Source organism: Mycteria americana, chromosome 9, assembly GCF_035582795.1.
Source record: "Mycteria americana isolate JAX WOST 10 ecotype Jacksonville Zoo and Gardens chromosome 9, USCA_MyAme_1.0, whole genome shotgun sequence".
Lineage (NCBI taxonomy): Eukaryota > Metazoa > Chordata > Aves > Ciconiiformes > Ciconiidae > Mycteria > Mycteria americana.
Window position 1 is genome coordinate 37,012,058 of NC_134373.1, and position 23,154 is coordinate 37,035,211.

Genomic DNA, 23,154 nt, shown 5'->3' on the forward strand with positions numbered 1-23,154 from the left:
ACCGTCTGGGGACACCAGTATGACCTGCACAGTATGCAAACTGCAGCTACTTCTCGCTGCTTTACTTCCTTTCCTCTTGTCTGTTGATCAAAAACTGTAGGCATTTATAAACTTTATGGTGTTCAAGATTGTGGGGAGTGCATACAGAACTGGTAGTTTAGTTCTTTATCCTACTGTGGGGGTTTCTCCTCTACATTTTGCTGTTTTTTTAAGACATAAAATGATGAGTATATGGTTCACAGCTGGTACCAGAGAAGCAGATAAACAGGGTGATTAACCTGGCATATTCCATCTCCTTTTTACAAATGAAAATGCAAATCTACATGATAACAGGTTTTTGTTTTAACTGTCCTTCATTCAGAATGACTAAATACATTACCTGACAGCAGGGTTGGTTTTTTTTTGCTGAAGATTCTGCTTCTCAGACCTTGATAGATTACTCCTTTTTTTGGATTGTTGGGGACATTCCTGTTAATTTTGCTTGCCTGCTATATATGATTTGCCTATGTGACTGTCAAGGTCTGTCTGTTAGTTTTTCCTATTTTTGTAGTTACATTCCAGATTCCATGATCTGCAGACTTGAGCTGGTCTAACTGGAAAATAAGATATGAAAGATACTAAGTTACACCTGGTGAAACATACTTAAAGTGTACATCTTTCAATTCTCTGTATCAGTTATCTAGGTTTGCAGTGGTTTTGTCTTTGTTGCAGTTATTCAGCTAGTAAAGATTGGGGTGCCCTTTTTTTTGGTTGTCAACTTAAGATAGACAGTAGCACAAACCCAAAACCTCAGCTGCCTTCCTTGAGGAGGAAGAGCTAGCAAAGCTGAGCATTAGGTTCAAGAACCGGGTGCAAGGTTTTATCACTTGAAGGATCAAGCTACAGAAAAAAAAATTAGAGAAGGCCATGTGGATGAAGAATCTGAGGATCTGCAAATTTTCCCTAATGAATATCTTAACAGCAAGCCAGGGACAACAGTCTTTTCTACCAGTAAGCTAGTAGAGGCTGGCTGGCCACAGTACCCTCTTAAAGGTTAGCTTCTATGGCAACCTGCGTTTACACCAAATTAAGCTCAATGTGAAGCCACACCCTCAGACTGAACTGCTCCTATAAACGCACCCCTGTTCATTTCAGACAAAGTCGTCCAGGTTAGTGAAGCTCTGCCATTTGTTTAATCTAGCCTGGCTGACCTTGCTTGAAAAACAATGGGAAATGCTCTCATGAACAGACAGCATAGATAAGGGTTAGTGATTTCCACTGAAGTGTAGTGTGATGAACAACTGAGAAAGAGCCAGTGGGCTTGTACGGTATAGCTGTTTGCAAAGGCATGTTTGTTTATAGTGTGAATCATTCTGAGAAGAAGTGCATCTTGGGTTTTCTGCATTTGGAGGCTACCACTGTGCTTACTGCACTGCTGTGACTAAGTTTCTTTATGAAGTATGAAGGCTGCTTAGAGTTGTGTTGTATTCTAATATATCGGTAGATTTCAACCTGCTATGGAGTGATCCTTTGTCACTTTCTTAGAATGTGGCTCTAAGGTTTTCAGAAGGACAGGACATCTCAGGACTTAGCTTTGAATGCTTTTCTCAGAGACCTGACTGTTGAAGAGTGCTCAGATATTAAATTGAAAGATTTGACCCACTTTGAGGAGGAAGAAGAACAAACAGAACTGGAAGTGGGAAGGTCACCTTTAATAGCACATGAACTAGTTCTTAACAGGCTTTACAATTGCTTTGTTTCTTCCTCTCATAGTGCTGTAAACATGACTACCCAAAGGAAGACCTTAGAAAACAACTCAAGGAAGCTACGAAGGCTGTTGAGAAAGCAAAGAAGCCAGCTGGAGCGGTTAGTGTTAAACACAACATTTTCTAATAGTTGTAGTGGATTTTCTCCACTTTTCTCAGTAGCTGCACATCACATATTTTGAATCGGTACAGTGAAGCAAGTGAGGGCATTCTCATACAGAAAGCTCACTTTTTAATGCATAATAATAGGTTGGGTTCTATTTGTAGTCTTCCTAAATCCCTGGTAAATAGACAGCTGCTTAATCCAAGTTTGAACAGAAGAGGAAGGTTTTAATACATCCTTTTTTCACTTAGAGTTTAGCTACTGGGCTTTCTGCTAGAAGAGACCCTCTCATTTTTCTTGATTTGGGCACAATTACTAGAGCAAGCACATTTATCAATGAATTGAGAAATACATGTGTTTTTTACATAACGTCAAAATTCTGAACCTCATGCTTAGGAGGCTGTACTGTTTAGAGGGAATGTTGAATTGCTAGTGGTTTGTGATATTTTATATTTGAAGAATCAAGGAGATGGGATAATATTGACAGGTCATAGGTTAAACCTCTTAGTGAGAGTAAGTTTGTAGATATCAAATCTAACTCTTCTTAGTCTGTGATGTCTAAAAAAGGTGTTGGGACTAGGAGGTACGGTTGATGAATGCAGGTGGTATATCTGTGTCTGTAATTTGAAGTAACCATCATGTATTTTAAGAGTTCCTATTACCAAAGTCACTGTAAGGTTACGTGGCATCCACAATCCCTGTCCCTCCTTTCCTAATTGTGCATAAGTAGAATGATGAGTTGCTCAAACAACATGCAGTGCCTTTGTTGTCCAGGGTGGTCTGCACAAGCGTTTGCACTATGTGCAGTGCATAGTGGGAGGACTTGGTATTTCCTGGCTCCTTGATCACTTTCCTTTCCCTTTTGTTCCTCCGCTGAGCAGGCTGTGTCGGTCTCCACAGAGTATTAAATCTTGCTTGCAGACAAACATGGTCATTTGGTACCTGTCAAAGAACAGCAGTAGGGGCAGGTGTTCCTCTGTCACTATGTTCTGCCTCTTGCCACAGTATTTAATCTCTCTCTCTCAGTATTTCACTGCCTCCCATTTGAAGTCTGAGAGACATCTCTGATGTAAATCAAAGGATGTTTTCTTTTCCTGTTATGTTTTCAAGAACCCAGTTCTTCTTGCATACACTAACTCCTATTTGTAAATAGTAACTCTGTCTCCATGTTTGGTTAGGTTATTGAACTACATTTCTCATTCTGCACTTCATTTTTATTTTCAGAAAAGCAACCTATGGCTCTTTACATTAGGAATCAAGGGAAGGTTTTGCTGGAATATGTTTTGCAAGCTGAAATGTTTCTGACAGTAAAAACAAAATTCTCATCTCTGTTAAGGGCTTGGATACATTTAGAATATAGTTTTATCCAGAATAATTTATCTCAAGTTGGAGGGGAATTTGAATTCTGAGGTGACATCAAATGAAGTTTAAGTCATATGTATGCACAGCATGAACAAAAGGAAATGGTTCTTTATGAGAGACAGCAAAACTGAGCAGGTAGGAAGAAGGAGAATGCAGATTTTGCAAAGGGAATACAGAAGAAAAACCTTTTGTGTAATCAGTGTAGCAAACAAGAATAAGAATAACAGAGGCATAAATGCAGCAAACAAGAAAGGATTAAAAAAATGTAGTTAGTTATACTCGCTGAGCTGATTGAGCTAGATTGCCTTTGTATCATCTACTGTCTTGTACTTTGAAACTGAAGTACATTAAACAACAAAAATGAGAAAAATGCCTAATAAACTACTTTTGACTTTTGAGTGTTTGAGCTGTGAAATGCCTTTGTTTCATGCATTTATTTGTTTGTGATGTTATCTACAAGTGGCGACTGATTTCTTCCTGTACAATATCCATTCACTACAACTAAAGAGGGATGGGACATTCAACCTTTGTCTTTGGAGTGCGAAAATAAGTTGTACATACAAAGAGAACAGATTATCTATGTTATTGCTGTGTCTACCCCAGCACTTCTATATGAAGCTCTCAGCCTTTATAAGTTATAAATGTTGTGTAACTTTTTCTAGTAGGTTGAATAACATTTTCAATTATGGTCTAGAGATAAAAGTTAAAGCTGTAAACGGAGGTTGACGTAGAACAGCAAAGGAAAATAATCTTGTTTTAGCTCGCTCTGTAGGTGGTACAGTGTTCTACAGAATCACTGAGCCATTACTTGCTCTTTAATTGTCCTTCATTTTCCTGTGCTGAGAAGCTATTAGTGCAGGGTATAAATTGTGTCTGTGCTATATTTCTGCAGCTAACTGGTAAGGAATCAAATTTTTAAATTGTTGCATAGAGCTCCTCAGACACCTCTACAACTTCAGACAACACAACCTTCTAAAACTTAAGGTTTTTGGAATCACCCATCTCTTCTCAGATACAGTGTTGCTATTTTAAAGGCTTTTTGGTTGATTCCAACTCCAGGACACGTTTTCTGTGCAATATACTGCTTCAAGCTCATGCATTTGTAATTAATAGGGAAAACAAATCCATAAGGCTGTTCACTATTTAAAGTGTCACAGTTCAAGCTTAAGGGACAGTTCATTACAGCAATAATACTTCGTCTTCACTACAGTTACAAAAAGTGATTTTTACATGTTGTGCTTATTTGATTCAAGTGAAGCCATGGTCCCATCATGAACCCTGTAGCTTTCTTCTGTTCTGCTTTGTTTGTCACCAGCCACTTTCTGCTTAGGTGGTTACTTGTAGGTTTGCTTTGGAAGAGTGTTGGTTCTGGCTTATTGTCTGAAAAGCATTGGCCTTAAACTGAACAGGATATAGCCTGGAATCATTTGAAATCCTATTGCTCCCAGTAACCTTGAGAAGGCTCATAAAAATGTGATATGAGCTCTGAAGAGAGAAATGGAGAGATCTGATTAAGAACAGGAAGAAAAACTTTCTGTCCAGAGCAAGTGATTAAGCTTCATGTCTCCATTTCCCAAACCACCTCCAAAAAAGATCAAAATGATCCCTAGGATTTGCTTTAGCTATTACAATCAATGTTTTAGTTTTCTGTAATTTTCCATTGAATAGCAAAAAATGTATATGATATATTTATAAAATTATTCCTATTTGTCCTTCATTGTGATCTTTTCCTAGTCTTAGTTAGGTTTTTCCCTCTCTTTTCTCCTTTGTCTCTTTCTAGAAGTTTCTGTCGTGATTTTCTGAGTTTGTTTCTCAGGAATGCTCTCAGGCAAAAGTTCTCAATGGTACGAAGTCAAATAGATTATCTTTTTTAAAACGTTATTATTTAATATTTCTTCTTCCCTTCATAGTCTTTATATGTTTTAGCCAGCTTGGAGAGGTATTGCATTTACATATATGCGTCATTAGTGAAGATCTGTGTGTGTACAACTGAGAGCAGAATTGGCTTAAAGTCTGCTTCCAAAGGAAATTGAGTAGGATCCTGCAATCCCGACCTGTTTCCCTTTCCAACAGCAATGAGCTGAATCAGAAGGGAACTAATGAATTCTGGTCGATTTCCTTCAGCGCACCAAAGCTCTTTCTTTAAACACATACTGAAGAAGGGAAATGAAGTAGGATTAGTCCATTTCCCTTTGAAGCCAGCTGTGTGTTCACAGTGGAAGTACTGGAAAATTATTTCACTTGCCACTTTCTGGCTGTGGGCCAAACTGTAGTATCATCTTGAATTGATGCGAGGTCTGAAAATACATAGAGAAACACATAGACTGCCTCTGGACAGTGAGTAAGAAATTGGTATCCATATGGCAAATTGGCTTGTGTTGTTATTCTTCAGTTCTTTACCTGCTTGGCAAGGGATAACCTAATTATTTTTTTTTCATTAGCTTTGCCATGGCCATAAGTAGTTCTGGGGCCTTATTTTCCCTTTTAGATTGACTTCAAATGGGAGTGTGAATTTTTAATGTAATGTTAAGACATTTTGTTGTTTCTTTAGTGCTATTAAGTTGTGGTTTTGCGGGGGAAAAGTCCCACATGTTTCATCTTACACAGAGTGTGTTTGGGGAGGAAGGATGTTTGAGGAGTTGTATAATGCTGAAAGTTGTATATGTCTGACTCATGCAAGTAGTAAGTATTGTTCTGCCTGCATATAGCAGCTTTCTTTCCAGAAGGTCTCAAAACATTTTGTAAATAATGTGGTGATTGCCTAGCACGTGAAACTCTCAGGGACTGAAATATCCTTTTGCTCCAAAAGGATGAGACTTCACCACTCCATTTGCATTTAGTATTGCAGAACTATGGCTACCACACACAGCTGAACAGTTCTGATCCTCTGTGTAGGAGATAAAAGATAAGGAAAAGATAGGCAGAATCTTATCATCCACAGCACTATACAAATAAAGTACACTGGAATGAAAAGTGGCTGCAATCTCTTAAGTACTGTGCTATTGGGAAGAATGGGAACATTTGGGCTGGGACCTTTCTTTTACAGAGCTATTGGATCTCTGTGTCTCACAGAGTCTTTCTTGTAATGTGTCCACGGACACTGGCCCTGGTCTTATCTGTTACATGGCATCTGCGATTTCCATGTTTTTCCATGCCACTATGGTTTTTGCCTGTCTAATTACAGCACATTTCCGAAGGCACAAACTAAGCTGACAAATGTGCTGCCCTGATGGCATAAACAAAGCTGAACCAGGCATTTACTGGTACGGCAGTGTAAGCTGGAGGTTGTATGTTTTTCACAGTTTGTGCTGATGTAGCTATGCTGGCAGAAATTTAGAATCATAGAATCGTTTAGGTTGGAAATGACCTTTAAGATCATCAAGTCCAACTGTTAACCTAGCACTTCCAAGTCCACTGCTAAACCATGTCCCTAAGCACCTCATCCAAATGTCTTTTAAATACCTCCAGGGATGGGGACTCAACCACTTCTCTGGGCAGCCTATTGCAATGCTTGATAACCCTTTCAGTGAAGTAAAATTTCCTAATATCCAGTCTAAACCTCCCCTGGTGCAACTTGAGGCCACTTCCTCTTGTCCTATCACTTGTTACCTAGGAGAAGAGACTGACCCCCACCTCTCTACAACCTCCTTTCAGGTAGTTGTAGAGAGCGATAAGGTCTCCCCTCAGCCTCCTTTTCTCCAGGCTAAACAACCCCAGGTCCCTCAGCTGCTCCTCATCAGACTTGTGCTCCAGACCCTTCACCAGCTTCGTTGCCCTTCTCTGGACACGCTCCAGCCCCTCAATGTCTCTCTTGTAGTGAGGGGCCCAAAACTGAACACAGTATTCGAGGTGCGGCCTCACCAGTGCTGAGTACAGGGGGACCATCACTTCCCTAGTCCTGCTGGTCACACTATTCCTGATACAAGCCAGGATGCCATTGGCTGCCTTGGCCACTGCTGGCTCATATTCAGCCAGCTGTTGGCCAACACCCCCAGGTCCTTTTCTGCCAGGCAGCTTTCCAGCCACTCTTCCCCAAGCCTGTAGTGTTGCATGGGGTTGTTGTGACGCAAGTGCAGGACCTGGCACTTGGCTTTGTTGAACCTCATACAGTTGGCCTCAGCCCATCAATCCAGCCTGTCCAGATCCCTCCGTAGAGCCTTCCCACCCTCAAGCAGATCAACACTTCTGCCCAGTTTGGTGTCGTCTCCAAACTTACTGAGGGCGCACTCGATCCTCTCGTCCAGATCATTGATAAAGACATTAAACAGAACAGGCCCCAACACAGAGCCCTGGGAAACACCGCTTGTGACCGGCCACCAACTGGATTTAACTCCATTCACCACAACTCTTGGGGCCCAGCCATCCAGCCAGTTTTTTACCCAGTGAAGCGTACGCCCGTCCAAGCCATGAGCAGCCAGTTTCTCCAGGAGAATGCTGTAGGAAATGGTGTCAAAGGCTTTACTAAAGTCTAGGTAAACAACATCCACAGCCTCTCCCTCATCCACTACGCAGGTCACCTTGTCATAGAAGGAGATCAGGTTAGTTGAGCAGGACCTGCCTTTCATAAACCCATGCTGACTGGGCCTTATCACCTGGTTGTCCTGTAGGTGCTGCATGATGGCACTCAAGATGATCTGCTCCATAACCTTTCCTGGCACCGAGGTCAGACTCACAGGCCCGTAGTTCCCTGGATCCTCCTTCCAGCCCTTCTTGTAGATGGGCGTCACATTTGCTAACCTCCAGTCAGCAGGGACCTCCCCAGTTAGCCAGGACTGCTGGTAAAGGATTGAAAGTGGCTTGGTGAGCGCTTCCACCAGCTCCCTCAATACCCTTGGGTGGATCCCATCCAACCCCATAGGCCTGTGTGTGTCTAAGTGGTGTAGCAGATCGCTAACCATTTCCTTTTGCATTATGGGGGCTTCATTCTGCTCCCCATCCCTGTCTTCCAGCTCAGGGGCCTGGGTATCCAGAGAACAACTGGTCTTACTATTAAAGACTGAGGCAAAGAAGGCATCGAGTACCTCAGCCTTTTCCTCATCCTTTGTCACTATGTTTGCCCCCGCGTCCAATAGAGGATGGAGATTCTCCTTAGCCCTCCTTTTGTTGCTAATGTATTTATAGAAACATTTTGTGTTGTCTTTTATGGCAGTAGGCAGATTAAGTTCTAGTTGGGCTTTGGCCCTTCTAATTTTCTCCCTGCATAACCTCACGACATCTTTGTAGTCCTCCTGAGTTGTGGGCCCCTTCTTCCAAAGGTCATAAACTCCCCTTTTTTTCCTGAGTTTCAGCCAAAGCTCTCTGTTCAGCCAGGCCGGTCTTCTTCCCTGCTGGCTTGTCTTTCGGCACATGGGGACGGCCTGCTCCCACACCTTTGAGATTTCCTTCTTGAAGGATGCCCAGCCTTCCTGGACTCCTTTGCCCTTCAGGACTGCCTCCCAAGGGACTCTGACAACCAGGCTCCTAAACAGGCCAAAGTCTGCCCTCTGGAAGCTCAAGGTGGCAGTTCTGCTGACCCCACTCCTTACTTCTCCAAGAATCAAAAACTCTATCATTTTGGCCTCCAACCATCACATCACCCACAAGTCCTTCTCTGTTCACAAACAAGAGGTCCAGCGGGGCGCCTTCCCTAGTTGGCTCACTCACCAGCTGTGTCAGGAAGTTATCTTCCACACACTCCAGGAACCTCCTAGACTGTTTCCTCTTCACTGTATTGTATTTCCAGTAGACATCTGGTAAGTTGAAGTCCCCCACGACAACAAGGGCTAGCGATTGTGAGACTTCTCCCAGCTGCTTAGAGAATATTTCGTCTGCCTCTTCATCCTGGTTGGGTTCTCTACAATGATATCTGCCTTCTAGGCCTTCCCCCAGTTCTTACCCATAAACACTCAACCCTATCGTCACCATCAGTAAGCTCTAGACAATCAAAACACTCCCTAACATACAGGGCAACCCCACTGCCTCTCCTTCCTTGCCTATCCCTTTTGAAGAGTTTATAGCCATCCATTGCAGCACTCCAGTTGTGCGAGTCATCCCACACTACCATTTGTAGTGTAGTGCTGACTCTAGGGAGCAGTGGATGAAGATTCTTGGCTGCCCTTAAAGTAGATGCACACTAACCAAATTAGGGATTTGTAGATTAGGACTGGGACTTCAGACTTGGTCCAGAAGTGAGAGGAGGATCGGAGGAATACCCAGAGCACCAGAGCAATATTAGACTGTCAGGCTGAATATAGTGCAGCTTCTGTCTGAGGTTCATGTTTGCTTGCAGGTTGGGTGAGCTGCTGAGTTGGTACCAGAACTGACAAAAGGCAACTAGCATAAGCAACCTTCATATTAAAAGCATGCTAACAATAAATTTAAGAAAGGTAGCAATAAACATAAGGAAACTTGCTTCTTATTCTGACTGCTGTTTTTTACCTAATGATAATACTGTCTGTAAAGACAGTGAAGGATTTTGATTGCAGAGCTGAGTTCAAACCACAAAATCTGAATCTGTATGGGGCTGCCTTTTGAGAAGATTAGGCAGTCCAAAACTAAATCCATGGATAAAGCAGTGATCTTTCTTCAGGCCGTGGAAAAACCAAAGGAATTTCTTAGTTTGCTGTTCTTTGTTCTCAGAAAAGCACAGTGAAAGGGGGGGGAAATAAGAAAGGCTATGCTTGCATTCCTAAAGAGGCCTTAAAAAAAGAAAACCACCTAGGCCATAAAGAGTCAGGTAGGAGGAGATGAATGGCCTTGAGAATTTACATGCAAAACTGCCCTTATGGGAGAGCTCCAGGAAAGCTTAACAGATGTCCATAAGTACTATTAACTCAGCCAAAAGCTAACAGAAAATTGTCAGTATTCTACAAAGCCCAGTGAACAGTCCCAAACGCATGCATGCATGCAGATTAGACATGCATGACTTCTGGGGGCCCTGAGATGGAAGGGGATGCACCCGATCAGGAGAGCGGGAAAAAACAAACAACAAAAAAGTGCAGATAATTCAGTACTCCCTAACTCTCCACTCTGGAGATGTTCCCTTTTGTATCTAACACAACAGAGGTAGAAATTAGGCCACAGCATCACTGGAGCAGACGGGCAGGCTCTGTCTGTGGAGCAGCAGCATGTGCTTCTTTTCAGGGAGTTGCCTGGTAACGGAATGCTGTCCGCCTGAGTAACTGCAGGAGCCCATTGAAACCCACCGACGGGCAGAGGGAAGGAGAGAAAGGAAGAAAGAAAGGAGGAGGGGGGAGAGTGAGCTCACCAGTTTAGAAATTTCTGGCAGCGAAGTGAGGACACTAGGAACGAAAGAGGGAAAACAAACTAGGAAAGGGGAGACAAACTCTTCCTATTCAAGAGTAAATCTCTCCAGAGATGTCTAATTTTATTTCGTACATGTCAGAGAGGGATCTAATGTCACAGATTTTATAGAACATGTGAGGATGGTCACACCCAAAGAATATATTACTTTTAATGTGTAGAATATGCATGCTTCTGAAAAGAAAAAAGTGCTTGTGCAAAGCTGAATGCACATACAGAACCTTACTGCAGGTAGTGAGAGGCATCCTGCAATGCAACTACTTCCCTTGTATGGCACTGCGGGTGACTGGGCCTTCAGGCCAGTCAGCTCAGCTGCTCTTAGCCCAGCGGGACAGTACATGTGAGCTCCTACAATGACGTCATTAAATGCTGTGCTGGGGACTGAATCTATTATAGTGACCAACAATTAGATTGCATTGTTGTGCCAAATGGCTAATTTCTATTAGTGTGGGAATTAGTTAAATATCACTTCATCTGGGTTTTTAAAGAACCTAAGGGAGTCAAGTGTTTAACTCTCACTGAATTTCAATTGCATATCTCCCAGGGAAAATTAATGAGCTGAGTCCTAAGAAGCCTTGCTGTTTCCAAAGGAGCTTAAATTTATTGTTTGTTGTCCAAGTCTCTTTTTCCCCTCATTTATAGATATGGAGTATTCATTTTTACATGCAGAAATAATTTCAGTTATTAATGGTTTGGAAATTTGGAGTCCTTGCTCTTATGGAACAAGCTTTCAAATGATTCCAACTAAATTCTATTGTCAGAGTAGCGAAGTAAATAGTTGTGAAGACGGACATCTTGACCACTTTAAGAGTTAACAGCTCACTGAACTAAATGGTTAATTCTCTCAGAAGTCAAGATCAGATTCAGGAAATGAGCATTGAAACAGCCTTCACTGGAGGCTATTGCAGTATGCTTTCTCAGTGAAAACTCAAGCCCCGGAGAAGATACTGGAATTAGTTAAATATCCAAACAGGAAATGCTGTATTAAATCAGACCAATATTCCATCTGATATGAAGCCAATTTTTGACAGTTACCAGAAGCACAGGAAAGTATATTATGAATAACTTTGAAAAGGATTGCCTGTAAAGGGAATCTCTTTCAAACAGTAATCTGTTGATGGTAGGATTATTTTTTTAAATGTAAAGGTTAAAGAAAATATATGTCAATATGATTGGCCATTATAAGAACTCTAGAAGAGCTGTAAGTCCCTACAGAGATATTCATCCATTATACGTTTGAATTATTTTCCTACAGTGATCAGTTTCTATGGTGCCTGCTGCCAGGAGCTCTGCTCACACTAAGTTGTTCAATCTTCTTTGGTTTTCCTCTAGGTATGTATAGGAATCCAGCTAGTAGTATGAATGTGCTTAATATATTCAAATTAATTGGACATTCATTACTGTACATGAGATTGATGAGATGTTAAGGATTGAATATACCCTCCAAGAACAGGGAGATGCTGTCATACTGTCCTGTTGTGTGAAGACCACACTGTTCTGCAGCAGCCAACCACTTTTGAATTTCAGGAATGATACTAACAGGCTCAGGTGGAAGCAGCATGGATCTTTTCTCAATTACATAACTGGTTGATGATTTATGGTGAGAGCAGAGATTAGAAAACTCTCTTTGCAAAAAATACCCAAAGAACTAAGAATAATATTTCCATTATATCTGAAAAATTCTGTCCTATGAGGTAACAAACCCAGACAATTACACTTTTTTGCATCATGAGGCATTAAAAGAAGCTATAATAAAATAAAATGTAGATAAAGGAAATAATTTTGTTTCCTTTGGAAACCAGAATGTAAATTACTGCTTTTTTGCTGTCTTTTAATAACAGTTGTGATCTTTTTAGAAACAAGTTAGAAAGTCTGGGGAGAATTAACTGTCCAGGTAATGGGTGGTTGTGACAGTTACAGCTGTAGCTTATAGGGCACTGAAAGAAGCAAATCTTTTGGGATCAAACATCTTATGTGCTGTCCCTATGACATTCATACTTTAATTCAAAACTGCAGTCTTCTGGGGTATTTTAGATTCTATGTTGCTGCTGTCATCAAGCATATCATTCCCATTATTCTCAGTTCACTAGGTTGTGCAAGAACCAGTTTTTCTCCGAAAGCCCAGGAAATGAGCCATGTTGATTGTTCATCAGAGAATACAACTGAAGTTTAGCTTCGTGTTTGACTGCAAGAGAATTTTCCGTAATCAAAAACTGTGTATCCATTCTATGTCTGAAAGTAGGATCAGAAATTCCCAGGTTTTCCAGGATATGTCATTATTTCAGCCGTTCTGATACAATAAGACTGGGCTCAGTCTTTGCTTTTCTCTTATCAGATTTGCCATACTCTACAATACAATAAACGCCCACACAAAAAACAATGTTAAAATAAGGTTAAGGTGAGGACATATACTCACAAAGGAAGGAAGTTCTGAAATACTGTTTTCATTAAAATCTTCACTCAACAAGCAAAATGTTACCAAAAGATGAAGGGTCTGTGGCTGAGGACTGAAAGTATGCTAAAATTTTTACTGCTGTGGTATGATCTGTATTGTACAAAATGATTCTTCAGTGATCTGCTCCAGCTTGATTATCCCATCCACTATCAAAATGAATGAAAAGTTATTGCAGTAGATGAGTAGTGATACTGCTGTATATTTTTATGCATCAGTAGTTTTTTTCTTTGATGACTAGAGACAACATTCAAAGCTGAGAGCCCATGTTCAATTCTGAAATTCTCTTCCTTTTACAAACCTCCTCTGATCATCCTGTAATGTATTTATTTTAAGCTCTGAAATGCCAGCTTGAATACCTGATTTGAAGACTGAGTTGTCAATTGTTAGTCTAACTTTTACAGACCCACATTGAGCTATTTAGTTTTGTCCAGACGTAGATTTCCAAGCACATTTACTCAATTTCACTTGGACATCACAAAAAATGCCTTTGATACAAATCTCATTCATTTTGATGAAGTTTTCATAGATTCCACAAATATGATTTGACACCTAGATTTTTTTCTTTATTGACTCCCTCTTATGCTTACCTTCATTTTGGCATGGTATCATTCCTACATAGCATTTAAAAATCACCTAGATTAATTTGAGAAATTTCATGGTGTCTTGTCTGAGATTACTTTACTGGAAAGCCCCAGTCTATTTGAACTACTATACTATATTCCAGTGTCAAAATATTATCAGAAATGTAAATAATTTTCAATATATTTTTTTCCTATGGTATTTGCTATCAAGAGACAGAATTTTTCAATGAATTTAATATAATTGGACAGTAAGTATATTGTGATGATAAAATAGAGTCAACTGGTAATAAATATATGTCAAGCAAAAGCTACAGTTTGCTAATTCCAGTAATGAGGTTGTATGGAAGTATTGGGAGGAAACTATAATGACCATACCAGCATCAAAAAGTCACACCTTTTGCAAATGTTCTGTGTTTTCAAATGAACAACAAACAAAAATATGTAGTGTTCATTGAGCTATCTGAACAGTGCAGGAGGAGCTGTGGTCTTCTTTTCAGAAGGTTCACACATACAGGAGACAAACTATTAACTGTATTAAAACAATTCCCGAGGATTTTCTTCCTACTGTCACTCTTGGATGTTTTATTCTGGAATAAGAATGTCCATACGTAGCGGGTTTGGATTTTTGGAATTTTTTAAGTAATTGTTCTACTTCAAACACGTATTATATCTTATTTGTATGAGCAAGTTTAGGTAAGGCCTTAGCTTTTATTGAGATGCCATTCCAGTATATGCAGGTTTTTATTGCAAGTTGCTATGGAAAGCTATGGTACAAGGTAGAATATATTGTTTGAAAACTCTGTAGAATTTGAGGTTGTATGTATGTTTGTAATCCTGTCCTCAAGATACTGCTGCTGTGAGGAGCTCTGTATTTTTTCTCATTTTACTGTTTATCTTTTTTTCTGTTTGTTTCTGTTTCTTTCTCTTTCCCCCTCTATTTTTTATTTTTTCTTCCTTGTGTTAGACAATAAAATTAGTGAATTAACAGAAAAAAAACATATAAGGTGAAAGATGAACAGATTTTCAGTCATAGTGAGTGTTTTAATTATTGTGAATTGGGATGTGTTTTTAAAATTAACATAATTAACTGTCAAAATACAATGGCTATCAGATTAAGAACAAATCTGATTGCATTTATTCTGTATATAGGTACAGATCCTTTGTTGTCTAAGTTGTCATAGCTGATGACTTGTTGAACTGTGATATATTACTCCAGCTGGGGAGTGGCCAGTGTAAGAATATTGATGGATCAATGGTTCAGTTTTTCTTTCATTTAGTAATTTTTTCCCCTAGATTTTCCTCAATTTTACTCTCCTGTGTTTTCCTCTGTCTTTTTCTCAGCTGCATGGTTATTTAGGGAACAATCATAGTGTTAATAGGGTTGTTTAGTATAATACATGTTTTCACATTTAGGTTGGTATAAAATTTACATATGTTTGGCAGTGCTGTGTCAAATGGGAGTAAATCCCAAGGAGGTGCCCCTTACTTAACCCAGTGTCTTGTGTTATCCAAAGAATAACTTCAAAGCTGATTATTTTACCAAGAGGCACCACACAGGGCAACCCTTTGATTTTCTTTTTTACTGCTCACAAGCTCTGATAGAACAAATTAAAATAAAATTTCTCAAAGACTTCTTCTTTATATTTTTAGTTGCCCCAATAAAAGAGATCACCTCCACATTTTTGGGTGTGCTGTAAATTGCTTTGCTGTTGAGCTAGCGTGATTACCATTTGCACATTCCTTAGTTTAAAGGAAAAAAAGAAAGCTTTATAACATGGAGCCTGTATTACACAGCCCTGTCATTGTGTTTAACCTGATTCAGTACTGCAGCTGTTTATTCCCTTTTTTCTTTTTTCTGACAACAATTTAAGATGATTTTGGTTAAAGTGAAATCATGTTCCTGTTATTCACCTATGTTATAAAAATCCTACCATACTTGAAAGTGTCATCAGTTCAGCAAATGTTTGAAATTGTATTGCGAATTTAATAGGTATGAGCAGATGGGTCCCCAGTTTCAATCCCTATAGTGAAAGATGTGTACCGCCGAGAACCTGCCTTTAAATAATGACTATACCATATGTTGTTGAAAAGAAACACATTAAGGTTTGGCAAACTGTTTAAAAAAATACTTTGTATCATTCAACCTCTTATTTTAAGCTTACCAAAGTTATCTTAAAACATGGAACAAGTGATTTAAATCAAACACTTTAGTAGTGCTGATTAGCATTTAACCTGGTATGTCCTAAACAGCTATGTGGATAATTGAGAAAGACTTCGAAAATTGCTAGTGCTGTATCAAATTGTATGTTGGCAAATCATTTAACTGGGCTGTCCTGAAGTTTTGTTTGATATGTGAGAACATAGCCATCTCACACTGTTTTTATTATGAATGCAGGAAGTAATGGTTATTAGGGCCTGGGAATACTGTTAAAACATACACTTGAATTAACATGTTACCGCTGACAGTAGCTTACTTTGTTAGCAAAGGAAAGAACTTGAAGTATTCAAGTATTAGAAGTATTAAAAAAGCAAAAGGTACAGTAAAAATAATGTATTCAAAAGTGAAATAAAATATGAAGTCAACAACCTATCTTTTAGTGCATTAAAAGTAATCACACACTTAACATGTGAACTCTGTTAATTTATAACAATTGGAAACAGCAAATAAGAGAACCCAAAGTAAGTCAAGGCTTGTATGAAGAAGTAATATCTTTTACTAGACAAATGACTTAAGTGAAATAACAGCTGGACTTTCTGGGTATAAGCTCTTATTTAGGCCTGAAGTAAAGCAACTACCAAATATATTGTTTTGTCTAGTAAAAATATTAACTATCCCCATACAGCTTAAATAATTTATATGCACAGACATTTATATGTGCATTTATATGCACAATCATAGTTGCAGCATCATTGCTACTAGAAACATAATATATTTGTGAAAAGATTTTTTTTTCCTAGTTATCCTCCATTCTGTTTCACAAAGTGATTCCTATGCTTTCTGGGAGGGAACTCAGATACACAAAAAGTGCAGAGTCAATAGTAGCGCCACATACCATGCAATCCCAGTTAGAAGTGGTATGCTTTGAGATAGAGCTCCTTCGATGCAGCTTGCATGGAATTACCATCAGATTCCATTAGATATGTTCCAAATTTGCGGTCACTGTGTTTGCTAGAGACTGTTTGTGTGAAGACTCTGCTTCTGTAGTCTACAGCTGAACATTTATATGTAGTCTCCAAGATATGTAGTCTCCAAGGCTGAACCCTTGATAACTTGATATAGTTTTAAGTCACATTTTGTAGTCTTCACACAGGGAAAACACCAACTGTAATTAACACTTGGTATTTTGAACACTGTTCTGAAGCCCTTAGTAAGTTCTTAAATTTTATTTCTATACATATCTAAGATGTGTGGTAAGATTAATGGTGTACCCTGGAAATCTTCTCAGATAGAGAATTGACTCCCTCATTTAGGCTGAATGAGCAGTTGTGTTGAATCATGAAGTCTAGTGGGAACATGCTGCCTGTACAGTCTTTGCATTCTGGCTAACTATATAGGGATACTTTAGATTTTGTCATTGCTTACTAAGATATTTAAAGCAATGCAACTTTGTAATATAAATGCAGTTATTCTTTCATAATACATAATATGTATGACTTTTGACTTGGAGGTGAAAGTTTTTCTAAGACTTAGGTAATAATTAGGTGATGAAGGAATGCACGTTTAAGGATGTAATAACATGATGCAACATATGGATGGTACAAGCACATCCATAGTTACTGGTAGTGCTGTAGCTATGGTGATCTGAGAGTATAGAAGCACAAGCAAGGCAAGGCTTGTAGGAAGAGGCAAAATCTTATTATATTAGTTTTCAGCTGGAGAAATCAATAAGCTTTTGAGAATGCAAGACAGAAAGAGACATGAAGTGGAAACAGCAAATGTCAAACTGTATTCCTTTTGGGAATAATTGCTTTTATAATTTAAATTACTTAATTATGTTAAACAGTTTGAAGGAAAAAAGGTGGCAAGCACTGCTGCAGCACAGAGAGAGATGGAAAAGTCATTAGTCACTGGGAGACTGAAGGATGATGATGGAAAACTACAATAAAGGGAAAGTTTAGAAGCAACTACTAAAAAGAAAAAAACTGATCTATTGAGATAGAGAGTTTAGTATAAACAAAACCACAACTATGCTATTCCAAAGTAATTCTGTGAATTTTAGTAATTCCTTGTGGGTTTGTGTCAGGACAGAATTTCTCCACCAGCATCCTTGCCAGACTGTGATTTACTATCTTTAATGTAATTGTCTTCATGTTTGTATTTAAAGTAACTAGGTTCTTTCTTTGTTCTTTCATTTCCTTAAATTGAATGTTTTCTCTCTTTAAGTGTGACGCACTTGTTCTTTTATTTGGTGAGAGAATCAAAGCAACTCAGGCAGATTGCATAGCATTGTCTCTAATCAAATGAAAGTAGATAACTCTGTAGTTTGAAAGTGAAACCCAGCAGCAGTTCCAATGAAAACAAATCTCATTAAGTGTAACTATTTTTTCTATTTATATTGCCTTGTTTTCCATCTCCTTGCAAATTGCTGTTTCTTCCTTCTTCTTTTGTAGTTCTAACCAACCAAAATAACATGCTTTGATTGCATTTACAACATCATCCAAAAAATTCAGTGATTCTCATATCGTATGGAAAGTACCTGCTCTGTTTTTTTAAAAACTCAGCTATTTCAACTTAGTAGAAAGTTTGTTGTTTGGTATTATCAATACTTCTTCTTTCATAACAAATTTGTCTGAAATACTTCCAAAGGAAGATATCTCATAAAATTTCAAAAGAAGACATGGTTGGAGTCCTACTGAAGTGCATCCTGTAACAATATGATTCTCAAACAAGTGTTGATTATTAAATGCCTTTGTTAGGGTATACATTTTATTTTTAGTACTGATGAATGTAGATATTTACAAAGCTTCTATTTTGCTTGTAAAGTGTTCTGCCAAAACGGAATACAGTTCTCCTGTGAAGCAAAGAACAAGACTTATGATTAGCATTGGTCACTTGTTACTGCAAAAATCCCACTGAAAATCTGCTTCTAAGAAATTATATCTCACATTACTAATACTATACATTTTTACTATGAAATTAATAGAATGACAAATATTGGTCTGATTTTCCAATCTATATCATAACAAAGAACCAAATACCCAAACTAGTTTTCAAAGTGGCACTTGTAATCGCTTGTGAATACTAGCATTTGCACACAGCATACTTTCATATGCAAAACCAGAAATTTATGTGTTCTAATCATACCTGTACCTGCAAAAGAGGTTTAATATGTAAATATGCAAGTAGATAATTTGAAAGGACAATTCTTCATGTAGCTCAGTACTTCTAATATCAGCAGGAGGTGAGGACAGTAAGAATTGTGTAGTGTTAATTCATTAAGCATTTCTGTGAAAAGTGTTTCTGTGAAAAGGGTTGTATATTTAATTGACTCGTAACATTGCATATTGAATGTACTTAGCTTACAGTAGGCATTCAAAGATGGAAGAGCTAAGATTTTGTGTGCGTGTTTAAAAAATTATTTCTTCTGAACAAACTGGATTCTTCTGTATCAGGTGATGCAGGAACTACGAGTTCCTTAACAGTTTTATAAAAAATATAAAATATACTAAAGTAATCATCAGTGATTCTAAATAGTGAAACATACAGTTCTGTAATCAACTGCATTTTTTAAAGGAGAACATGCTTAAAGGAGAAGTGCTTATGATAAAATGTACAGTAAAGTTTTACAAAAAGATTCGTGAAAAAAAATTGTCTTAGCAGTTTGGAAGGGAAGGGATCATTCCACATTAAAGATATTATAAATTACAATACTTCTGTGCTCTGGAAACTTAAGGAGGGAAAGGAAGAAAGAGAGTAAGATAGTGAGAGTAAAAGTAAATCAGATTAGAGGATAGTAAGATCAAAATTACAGCATGGCTTCATAACTAGCAAACAGCAAACTTTGGAAATCAAAACTACCATAACTTCAAACAAGATATGGAGATGACAGACATTTGGTGCTGTTGAAAAAGAACTGATAATAAATGGAAATTAAATAAAACTCCTAAACGCTAGTATTTTCCACATTCACAGAATCACAGAATGGTTGATGCTGGAAGGGACCTCTGGAAATTGTCTAGTCCAAAGTCTCTGCTCAAAACAGAGTCAGCTAGAGCAGGTTGCCCAGGGCTCTGTGCAGCTGGGTTTTGAGTATCTCCAAGGATGGAGCCTCCACAACTTCCCTGTGCAGCCTGTTCCATTTTGTTATCCCCTTCACAGTGAAAAGTGTTTTTTTCTTATGGTTAAATGGAATTTCCTGTATTTCCATTTGTTCTCATCAAGAAACTAAACTAAACTAAATCAGCTGACAGTCCTAAACACTGCATTTTCAGTAAGGAATGATTAATTTCTTTTTCCTACACCATCTTATATAATATTGGATTTTGAACATAAAATTACTTTTTCCTAATGTAGAAGAGTTTGACCTTTTGAGGAAAAATCTGAAAATTTCAGTGCAGAAATGTTTTTTGGTCAGCTGCCACTGAATAATAGCAACCTTTTGAGCGATTGCTGTAAAATACTTTTTATGAGAGGAAAGCTACTGACCTACATAGTAGTTTTTACTTTTAAAAGTCATACTAGTCTCACCTCTGTCAGTGTTGCTAGGGTGTAAGTGGCTAAGGGTAACCAGTGCCTTAAGATTTGGATCTCCTATCAATTAATTTTATTTTGAATTGCTTGCTTTATATTGCTTGCTCTGGACATCTGGCATGATTACTTCTATCACATTGCTTTTGTGTCTGTTTCCACCAGACATCTGCCCTACAGACGTTGTTTTCATTGCCAAAAAAGTCTAGAAAACCTGAGTTAGTCTCAGCTAGAGAACAGACAAAATCTTAGTGAACATAAATCAGTTTGTGGTTTCCATAATGTTTTTAGCTCGTTATATTTGACCTGCTAATTTAGCTAAAACTATAAATTGTGTCATGTTCACTAAGATTTCTCTCAAACTAAGAAGCGCTCATTTTTCTTAATTCTCTATCAGTTGTATATTTTGCCAACTGCAACTCATCGCTAGGTCGTAGTGTCCTAAAGATACTGTGAAACAAGAACTGTTTCTCTAACATTGGCAAAAGGCCATTGGCACAAAGAAGTTGCAAGAAGACTTAAATTCTGAATACTGATAATAAAGAATATTCCTTCATTTGCTGGATGCTGACCAGCTGATGATTACTTATATAATAATTTTGTATTTCTAGTCTGTAGAGTGCTATTATACTGATGAATTTGAAAGCTGTGTAAAACAAATTATCAGCTTATTGGTTCTGCTTTTATGTAAAATGATTCCTTTTACTACCTGCTGCAAAAAATCAAATAACATGTTACAAATTACGTGGCATTACAAGTCCAGTTTTGGAGTTAGAGAAACGTAAGCCTCTTCACAGTTCTAAATTAGTGACTGAAATAGACACTCAGACCTGAAATCTGTGCATATTAGCAATATGCAGTATTCCTTCCTCAGTGTGGGTATTCAATTGGCTGGAAGAAGTTGCTGAAAGAGGAAGAAAATCTCGGTGTATTTTTACATATCGAATTTACTTGACTATGTCTAATTATATTGTACTTGACTGTCAGTGGAAAAAGTGCTTGGGTAATCTTTTCCAAGAGCATAATAAAAAAAATAAAGAAAAAAACAGCAATACTGGGGTTTTTTTGGTCTTTGTTCTGTTTGCTGTGATAGTGATGTTTCCCTTTTAGGCACTTCTGGTTGTTTCCATTTTTTTAATTGTAGCTTTGTGCTAAAATACTTCATTTTCTACCTTCTCCATTTTGCTCTACCCACTCAGAGTTTCCCATGCCAAACTGCTCTTACTAGGACAATCCCATGACAGTTCAAATTCTAAAAAATACCTTTATGGAATTTTGAAAGGATATGTTTATAGTCTGATCCTGAAGTGGTATGTCTTCTTTCACTGTCTCATGTAAGATACTTAAAATATAGCCTGCTTTTCCACTATATTTACTTGAATCTCTATACTCCACAGCTGTTGCCTTCACAGTAGACCTTCCAAATAAAGTAGCTGCTCATATAATCTAGGAGCCACAGATTGTCTTCTCTTTTATATCAGAGAAAAAGGAGTTTTACAGTATTTATTTTCTAGTATCAAAAGAAGAAAAGAGGCTAGGGAGCCATCTCAGACTTTAGTTGAATGCTTTTATTGTCAAATTCAAGCTCAGGATGATGATGATGGTAATAATACCATTATTTCAAAGGGTTAATTAACTTTACTCTCTTAATCTTAATTTATTTCCACACTATAATCCGTTTCGTAGGAAATTTCTTCACTTTGTTGCAGCCCGATGTCACTGTTTGTACAGGATTGTGCAGTTCAAACTTTCTGTTACCTTGATGCTTAATATCAAAGGTTCTTGCAGTGGCAGTTGCTCAGTTTCAGCTGTTACAAAGGATATCTGATGCACATATGTATTCCCAGAGGGCTGTGTTCTCAGTAAGGAGTTTAGTCAGGTCCCAGTCTCAGCCAAGAACTCTGGTCTACATAATTATGGATGATTTTCTGAATTTGAAAAATAGCGAGAATCTCCATTAGTTGGTTAGCTAGCCAGCTTTTTCTGCCATGCATCTTCCTAAAGTTGAATAGTCTGTGTTCTTCCTTCCTGTAGTCCTGAAGTTCCTAATATTCTGATTCCCAATGTGAAAATAAAATGGATTTACATCCTTCATTGGGAGAGCTGTTTGAGCCACGAGCTTGTTGATGACTTCTTCTTTTTATGAACAATAATATTAATTATGCCTTTTACTTCTTCCAGAAGTAATGGTAGAAATTTAAGCCATGTTACTTCCTACTCAACCTTTTATCCTGGCAAAATCTCTCAAAATTCCTTCTTTGTTCAAGGTAAATAATTATTGCCAGTTAAGTAAAAAGATTATTTTGCCTGAGTTTCTTCCAGAAGTATATTCTTGAAAAGCTGAGGGACTGCTTCCTGCTGTAGACTTTTAATGCCACCTTTTTGTTCAAACAGACAAAAAGTTGTCATCTCTTTGAGCCCCTTTAAAATGTTGGAGCTGAAAGCAAGTGAAGGATAGAGAGTGCAGTTTATGCTTTTGTGCCTGTGTGTGCGCAGAAAGCTGTCATTAGGTCAAGCATGTTCTCCTGGTCTTAGGGAGACAAAAAAGGCCTCCACTGTTTTGAACACCTGGTGTTTACACAAACAATTTGAAGAAGTAGTTGGTCAGTAGATGTAGAAGGAAACAAAGTCCACTTACTAGGGGCGGAGGTGCTGGAGGCCAAGTTCATAGGCAAGTTGACTTGCTTACTTACATATAGGCAAGCTTGTTTTTCTTTTGCTTTCTCCCACTTGTTTAAAATCTTGCTGTATTAAAAAATGATTAGTAAATGGATAATGTCCTTAGCACTTCTAAATGCATTGCCTTTGTTTGTATGCTATCTCTAATCTTACTTGTGATAAGGTGTCACAGTTTTGACTTTTATATGCAAAATAGCTAATTAAAGACATGCTTTCTTTTTTCCATTTGTATGCTAACA

The 23,154-nt window shown here is 38.2% G+C and overlaps 1 long non-coding RNA gene across 1 annotated transcript in view; it reads left to right on the top strand.

The window, feature by feature from the left end:
• The window catches only part of LOC142414355 (uncharacterized), a 41,991-nt gene that overhangs the window by 6,493 nt on the left and 12,344 nt on the right, over positions 1-23,154 (top strand). The window contains exon 2 of the long non-coding RNA XR_012777034.1: positions 1,753-1,845. This is a non-coding gene — a long non-coding RNA (uncharacterized LOC142414355). The remainder of the gene's footprint in view (positions 1-1,752; positions 1,846-23,154) is intronic.